At 50.0% G+C, this 7,175-nt stretch overlaps 1 long non-coding RNA gene across 1 annotated transcript; it reads left to right on the top strand.

Moving 5' to 3' along the window:
- The first annotated feature begins 426 nt into the window (after window positions 1–426).
- Window positions 427–6,969, top strand: LOC144230591 (uncharacterized). Its single transcript, XR_013334805.1, has 3 exons — window positions 427–957; window positions 3,438–3,553; window positions 6,812–6,969. It is a non-coding gene; the product is annotated as an uncharacterized LOC144230591 (long non-coding RNA).
- The last annotated feature ends 206 nt before the right edge of the window (window positions 6,970–7,175 follow it).

Below are 7,175 nucleotides of genomic sequence, written 5' to 3'. Positions count from 1 at the left end.
TTTGGAAAAGGCAAGTTTATTTTGAAGCCTCGACCCAGAATGAAAGAAGCAGATGATTCCACAAGGATCCGGCAGAAGATGGGGGAGGGGGGGAGGCCGTCCTTTGCTTAATTCCTCAGTTGTGCCATCGGCCTTCCTGTCTTGGGGCATCCCCACACATTCTGGTCCCTGACCCTGGAAGGCTGTCCCCCGGTGGCTTCCTTCATCAGCTCACCTCTCACTGGCTGCTTCTCCATCAGATCCCATCTCAAATATCACCTCCTCAGGGAAGCCTGCCCAGATGCCTCCTCCATCCTGCCGAGTCAAGCTCCTGCCCCACTCCTGTGGCAGCTTTCCCCCTTGCCCTGATGATTAGGTGCAGAAATGTGTTGGGTTGCGTGACTTTTTTAAATCAGTGGCTGCCTCCCCTGTGGAATGCAAGCTCAACGTAGGGGTGAACCATCCCATCGCCCCTCCTCGCTGTGCCCCAGGGCCCAGCACACGTCACACACAGAAGGTACTCAATATTTGCTCAACAAATGCAATAGATAAATGGAGACAGAGGCTCAGCCAGGCTAGGCTGGGTGGGCTGGTTTCATTCTGAGCAATTATCTCTCCTGCCTTGCCGTGCACTTTATGATTTTCCTGCCCTTTCGTTAAGTAGCCGCACACCCTAAGTGGCCGAGCATGTGACCAGTCAAGGACAATGTAGGGAGAGGCATGAGGGAAGGGAAGGGGGAAATGCCAGGCCCCGGTGCCCCATCCCCAGCAAACACAGTGGGGATGACTGAAGGCGGCATCTGGCAGAGAATAGGCACTACCTGGGGCCTCTCACACCCATTCATGAGTTCGGCAAACGGATCTTACTGAGCATGAACCACACGGCAGTCACTGCGGAGGAAGTGGAGCGGGAAGCTGGACAGAAAGCCCTGCCTTCCTGCAACCCGCATTCTGTGGGAAGAGACGGCCAAGGGCCAGGTAAGTAGGTAGAATGAACAGGATGCCAGATGGTGATCGCACCTTGGGGAGTAAAGAAAGATGGAGGGCAAGATGGAGGATGGAGGGCTGCCACCATGGGCAGGTGACCAGAAAAGCCTCTCAGATAAACTGACAATCGACGAAGCATCTCAGCCATAGGCAGCAGAAGGCCCAAGAGTAGGGGCTTCTTCTTCACCCAATTTACCCAGTGGTATTTCAAGAACACAGAGTAGTGACCACGTGGTGCCCAAGATCCTTCTGGAATACTTGTGGCTTGTATTTACAGCGGGTTCGTTAGGGGGGGCCAAGGGGGTGGGCCGTTGGGATGGGCCTAGGGTTCAGAGGACACACATACCCAGAGCTGATGTGCTCTGGAAGCTTCAGGGCATTGCCAGCTGGATGCCCAATGGGGCCTTTAGCAGGTGAGTAGCGGAGGGGGTGGGCGGCACAGTGACCCAGCCTCTGCTTCCAGAGCTTTCCCCCAAATGCATCACTGAGGATCTCAGAGGATGCTTCCAGCCCCAATAAGAGCATTGCTAAAAGATCTCTTATGCAGAGGGGAAAGATGAACAGCAAATACTTTTTAAACATCCAGAACTACAAATGGATGACGGTCCCAACTAAGCCAGCTGTGGCCCGCACATACACCCAGGGAACTGCTGACTCACTCCCTAGGCCTCCCTCCCACCTCCGTCCATCAGCCTTCCGGCTGCCTGAGCTTCCAAAGTGGGAGCCAAGGAACGAGCCTGCTCTCAGATGGAATTGAACGAATTGAGCTGGTCCTGCTATAATGCATCACACCAGCAGGGCCGCCAATCAGAAATGGCCACTTCCGTTGTGTTTTTGAGATCTGTGAACATTAAATTACCAAGTTCATGTTTGAAGATGGCTCCCCCCCACCAGTCCTGATTTTACCTTTATGATAAGCAGCTGGTGGCTCCGGCCTAGAGCCTGGGGTCTCCGCTGCCCCTCCCCTCCCAGGCTCTGAGACGAAAGGTCTGGTGACCTGCTTTCCAGCCAGGAAGCAGAAGCAGACATTATAATGCAGCATGTTCTCCTGTTTCTCAGCATCAGGGCCTCCCATGGCCCCTGGGCTCCCCTTTCTGGCACCAGGGCCCCATCAGACACCTGCGAGCGGAGGGTCACAGGCATACGGCAAGAAGGAGGCCAGGCATCCCACTCACTAGTGCTCCGGTCTGTGCACTTGGGAACTCACCAACCCGTCAGCCGTGTGCCCTTGCCTGGCTCTCTGCCCCACTGTGATAGACTTCCTAGGCTGCGTGCCTGGCCTGAGTGCCCAAGCTTTTCCCAGAACTTGGACAGCCCTGCCTCGCTGTCACCAAGACCCACCCAAAGCTGTGTGTGCAAAAGCGCACGCCACTTGTGTTCTCATCCACATCATCTCCCAACACCTTCAAATCTTCCCTGGCAGCCCTCTCTGCCTTCCCACTTTCTTGATGCTTTTCCATCCTCCACACTAAACACAGTTGTTACCAAGGAGTAAAACAAACAAACGAACAAAAACCAAACAGTAAAAACAACCAGAGCAAAACCCCAAACTCCAAAGCAACATATTATCCATGCTTCTTTTTTCTAAATGCTTATTTAGGGGCGCCTGGGTGGCTTAGTCGGTTAAAGCGTCCGACTTTCGCTTAGGTCATGATCTCGCGGTTCATGGGTTCAGCCCTGCGTCGGGCTCTGTGCTGACTGCCAGCTCAGAGCCTGGAGCCTGTTTCAGTCTGTGACTCCCTCTCCCTCTGGCCCTCCCCTGCTCACACTGTCTCTCTCTCTCTCTCTCTCCTAGAAATAAATAAAAAAACATTAAAAAAAAATAAATGCTTATTTAAAGAGAGAGAGCATGTGGGGAGGAGGCAGAGAGAAAGGGAGAGAATCCCAAGTAGGCTCCACGCTGTCAGTGCAGAGCCCAACGCAGGGATCCAGCCCATGAACCGTGAGATCATAACCTGAGATGAGATCAAGAGTCAGTCACTTAACTGACCGAGCCACCCAGATGCCCCCTACGCTTCTTTTTAATATATTTGCTTCTTAAAAATTTTAAGGTTCATTTTCCATTGACTTTCTGGGACATTATAACATGCAGGCTTCCACCCTAGAAATCACATGTTTATCTTAAATTGTATCGAAGACCAGTTACAAGAGGTCCTAAGGCTATTCTCATTGCTAATCGGTTTTACATAATTTTGCAAAATTATAATCTTTTAGAATAAAGATATTTGATGCCCACAGAAGCCAGATTGCCACAGTTATTAGCCACGTACAGAATTCTCCAGAGACTCACAGCCTCCACGGTGTTACCAAACCATGGCTCTAGGTTACCATCCTTGCCTGGCAATGCCTGGAGCATGGCTTGTGAGCATGAGCGATGGCAGTGGAAAGCGTGGGTAAACCTCAGATCATCTACAGGTGTCTCTGACACACTCTGCCCTCCATTAAGATGCCTCTTTTCTTTTGTACCTTAGAGACAGATAGAAACAAATCTTTCCAAACCTGAAGCTAGCTGATAAAGGAACGCCCAGATTTTCATCACCTGTTGTTGATGCCTAGCGGGGGTCAGGTGTGGAAGTCTTCACATATAGTAAGTGCTCAATCAGTTGCAGCTGAAATGATTATGACTGCGATAAGGACAATTGGTGACGCCGACAGAAGTAACACAGGCACTAATCCTCAGGACGGGGAGGGGGCTATGACACATCCACGTGCGTGACGGGGAGAAGGTGAAGCTGGGTTCCCTTGGCATGCTCCTCTGCCCAGGCAACAGGCTGGCTGTGCTGGGCACAGGAAGCACCAGAGTGATCACGCTGAAGGACAGCTCGCAGTCATCCTACTGGCCCAGTTCCTGGCCCAACTCCTAGGAAGCAGAACTGGATGGACTTCAGAGATGCTCCATTTCCCGCCACTTCAGAGAATGGAAAAGGGGACTCACGTGTGCACATGGGCATATGACCTAACACTATGTCCTTTCCAACAAGGCACTCACTTGAAACATCCTCTCCCCCTCGCGCCCCCGCCCCCATCAGCAAGGCACATTATTGTCACCAATCCCCAAGAAGTGAAGGGACTTGCCTGAAGTTGCAGCGCTCATAGGAGGGCTGGGATTCAAACTCAAAATCCCAGGTTCCTTTTGCCATGCAGCCTAGAAGTAGGTAGCCTTCAAAATTGGGTTACTCTTGCTCTATGATGAATGTTGTTTTACAAAATGAGGATCGGATTGACTCTGTTCAAGCGGTGGGAATAATGACAGAGTCATCTTCCGGCCATTCGCAAAGCAGCTGGATACCCGCCTGCCTCTGGCAGCCAGTTAGGGGCGAGTGCCCCCGGAAAACCGGAGAGCGGGAGCCAGAATTCCAAGCAGCAAAGTAGAGACAGTGAAGTCTGGTGAGAGGAGAGGCCTGCTGTAGTCGATCGCCTCAGCAATGACCCAAGTACTTGATTGCTCAGGGAGAGGGAATGGAAACATCTGGGAATCCTTTCACATAAGCAGTATTCACCAAAGGCCTCCCTGGACTCAGAAGTGCAGTGGGCACGGGGGTTACCAGAGGCCCCTCACCCAAAGCACCAGCAGTGGATGTGACCAGAGCAAAGGTGTGGCACAGAAGAGACCCAAAGGAGGGGTGTGGGAGAGATGATAGTCATCGGACCACAACTACTACTAACAATACTTAAAAAAAAAAAAAAAAGACGAATACTTAAATCTACAAGGTGTGTGCTATGATTGGGCCCATTCTACAGATGAGGAAAAGTCTGCCTGAGGCCCCAAAGCTGACACCTGGAGGAGACAGGATTGACATCCGTACAGTTTGGCTCAGGGATCCAGCCTTCACTCTACTGTGAGCCCAATCCCAAACATGGCCTAGAAAATGGCTGAGCACGTAGAGAACACGGAGCCTCCCCCAGTCTCTCTGTCCCTGATGACCCCATATCCCCAACCTGGAGGTTACTTGAAGCTCCGGAGCCTTAAAGAGCCCCGAGTCTTGGGCCCAACGCTGCCTGGGATGACCTGGCACCATTTCCACCATTTCCGACAGCAGCAGAGGGCTTCCACTGGACTCTCCATTAGCCCTTCTCTCCCTTTGAAGAAGGGCCCCCCGGAGCGTTGTCAGCCCCGACTTAGCCTCCTCCGATCTCCGAGAGGCAGGCACAGCACCCCTTGTTCTGGTTTCTCCCTTTCGCCCCCCACCTCGCCAGCTCCCCCAAGTCATGCCATCCATCTCAAGGCCCAGACTCCTCAGCTGTGTGTCTGATGGAGCAGAGCACAGCTCGCCTAAAGCCGCCGATCCCCGCATGTTATTCTTTGCCTTTATCTTGTTAGCATAATGTGCAGCTTCATTAACCAGCCAGATGAATCATTTAGTAATTGGAGCTAATGAATTTAATTTTCCCCTTTCTATTTTTTATAATAAAACAAAGTCATAATTTGCCAATAGGTCAAGGAAGGCTCTGAGTTGCTGTTTTGAGTCAGTGTTAGGCCCAGAGTACAAAATGGCAGACGGCAACAGAGCAACCCCGCCCATGGGTCCTGCCGCTGTTTGTGGAGTTTCTCAGGCACTGGACCCGACTGGGTCAGCTTCCCAGTTCTGCACAGAATGAAACGAAAGGCCCGAACGAGAACTTGTGTTGCTTTTTACTATGAGATATCACCATGTTGGTGGCATAGGTGAGTATGAAGAAGAAGAATAGCTCACAGTGTGTAACGTCACCAAGGGAACTTCCCGGGGTCCTATATGAAGGACTATAAGAGAATCAATCTGTCTTAGATTTTTCTCCCAAGAACTCGTCCCACCTCCCCACAGTCCAGCGACCTGGGTTGGTAACGGAGACCTCCCTTCTCACTACCCTGTTACTAAAAAACCCGATGTCCGGTGATGACCCAGGACTTGAAACATCAACACCGGAAGGAAGGCTAATTAGAGGAGCCCCCACCCCCCTCACGGCATAGCTGAAATGCACCAGTTGAAGAGCGTTCCTTGTGACTGGACTACCTGGTGCCTCATCCCTGATTAACAGAGCCTGGCTGCAAACTAAAATGCAGTTAATTTATTGTAAGTTTTATTAGGCATATAAAAGGGAAGCAGGAATGAGTAGCCTTTCGTTGCTGGAGATACATTTCATCCCTGACTCAGAGCAGATTCCTTGTAGATTAAGCTTGTTAATTTCCCTGCCGCCAACATTCTTCTCTGCATTGCTGAAGCAAAAGCCACAGGTTCTTGTCTGAAATGGAAGGGATGAAAAGGGCTGGGCCCCCTCCCGGACAACAGTTACATTAACCACTTTGTCCTTTTAATTCATCTAATTACATGCAAGGAGAAAGCTGCTGCCTTAGAGGCTCCGCTCCTCCCAGAGCGCAATGCTGCTGTGCCATTGCTTCGGGGTTTTTTGTTGTCTTATTAGGGGTGCTTTTGTTCAGAGAGATGGTTAAAGCCATTTTCAGCAGCCAGCGAGATGAAGCAGTTTCAATAAGGATACAATGTACTTGTTTAAATTACCTTTCAAAATGCCCAAAACCATTAAGGGGGAGGCGCTGCAAATAAAGTTGGATTTTTGTTATAATGTTTTACCCTAATAACAGCTTTTATTTTATTATAATCCATTAGTTGACAATATTATTCTATAGATTATTAGGCAGCAATTTTGTTATTTTATCACACTTTCGGCGCTCACTCACCGGGCCAGGATCCACAAATCTCAGTATAATGTGCTTTCAATTTTGTTAAAATCTCTATTTAACTGGTTTGGCTGCGGAACATCTTGGCAAATGTGTTTTTAATTTCGTTCTAATTAACTTGACAGTTGACAGAACTCGGCGGTGGCGTGATAGTGTCCTCTTTTTTTCCAGGGTCCCTGCAGCTCCATTCCTGGGGTCCGTTGTTTCTTTCTCTGGTCCTAACAAGCAAGATGTCAGAGGTAACACCATGGAAAGGGTCTTTCATCTCTGTCAAAAGTACATGTAATTTTTAAGAAACCAATTAAAAAAAAATCTGCCTTTCCTCTTTATCTGTAAAAAGAAGGTCATTGGTTCTGTGGGGTTTCAAACGCGGCTTGTTCCTATAGATGTATGTCCTGAAAGATGAAGGCGAAGCAAGTGGGAGGGAGATTTTTGTTGCCCATACGGGAAGCCAGTTCTTTCCCAAATAGATGCTATTCCCTTGCACTGGCACATAGTGGAGAAAAGCCTTAAATGCTCTGCTTTGGAGGATCTG

This window comes from Crocuta crocuta, unplaced genomic scaffold (assembly GCF_008692635.1).
Source record: "Crocuta crocuta isolate KB4526 unplaced genomic scaffold, BGI_CrCroc_1.0 scaffold466, whole genome shotgun sequence".
Classification (NCBI taxonomy): Eukaryota; Metazoa; Chordata; class Mammalia; order Carnivora; family Hyaenidae; genus Crocuta; species Crocuta crocuta.
Note: the sequence above shows the minus strand (reverse complement) of the source record. Positions and strands in the feature narration are given on the sequence as shown.